Here is a 681-nt window from a genome sequence, read left to right on the forward strand (position 1 = left end):
ATATATATATATATATATATATACGTACATTGATCTGTATCTAAAAACAGAATAAAAAGAGTATCCTGTACATTCGGGAGAACATGGAACTCACTTCCTGTCTTCATTTAAAAAAGACGGTATGTCAAAATGCTGCTGCAGTACAAGTGCTAGTACCAACATTTGGCATATTGGACAAGTCCCTCGACGAGATACGCAGACTGGATTTCAAAACCAGAAATGTACTGACCACCTCTGCTGACTCAGCAGCGACACCGATAGGATTTATGTGAGACGAAGTGATAGCGTTAAAAGCAGTAGGTCACTCCAAAAAGCTTTTCAATATAAGGCATTGCAAGGCGGTGAGCTGGCAGAAACGTTAGCACACCGGACGAAATTAAGCAGCGGTATTTCGTCTGTCTTTACGTTCTGAGTTCAAATTTTGCCGAGGTCGACTTTGCCTTTCATCCTTCGGGATCGATAAATTAAGTATTAGTTACGTGCTGAGGTCGATCTAATCGACTGGCACCCTGCCGAAAAATTTCGGGCCTTGTGCCTAGAGTAGAAATGAATGTCGCATTGTAACACTGAGACGACTGCTGCTGAACAGCAAAGAAAGAAATCGGCGCATTCCATACTGAGGGCAACATTCCATACTGAGGGCAGCAGTATTTTCAGAGCTGGAGAAGAAATGTTATGCGG

Source organism: Octopus bimaculoides, chromosome 25 (genome assembly GCF_001194135.2).
Source record: "Octopus bimaculoides isolate UCB-OBI-ISO-001 chromosome 25, ASM119413v2, whole genome shotgun sequence".
NCBI classification, from domain to species: Eukaryota; Metazoa; Mollusca; class Cephalopoda; order Octopoda; family Octopodidae; genus Octopus; species Octopus bimaculoides.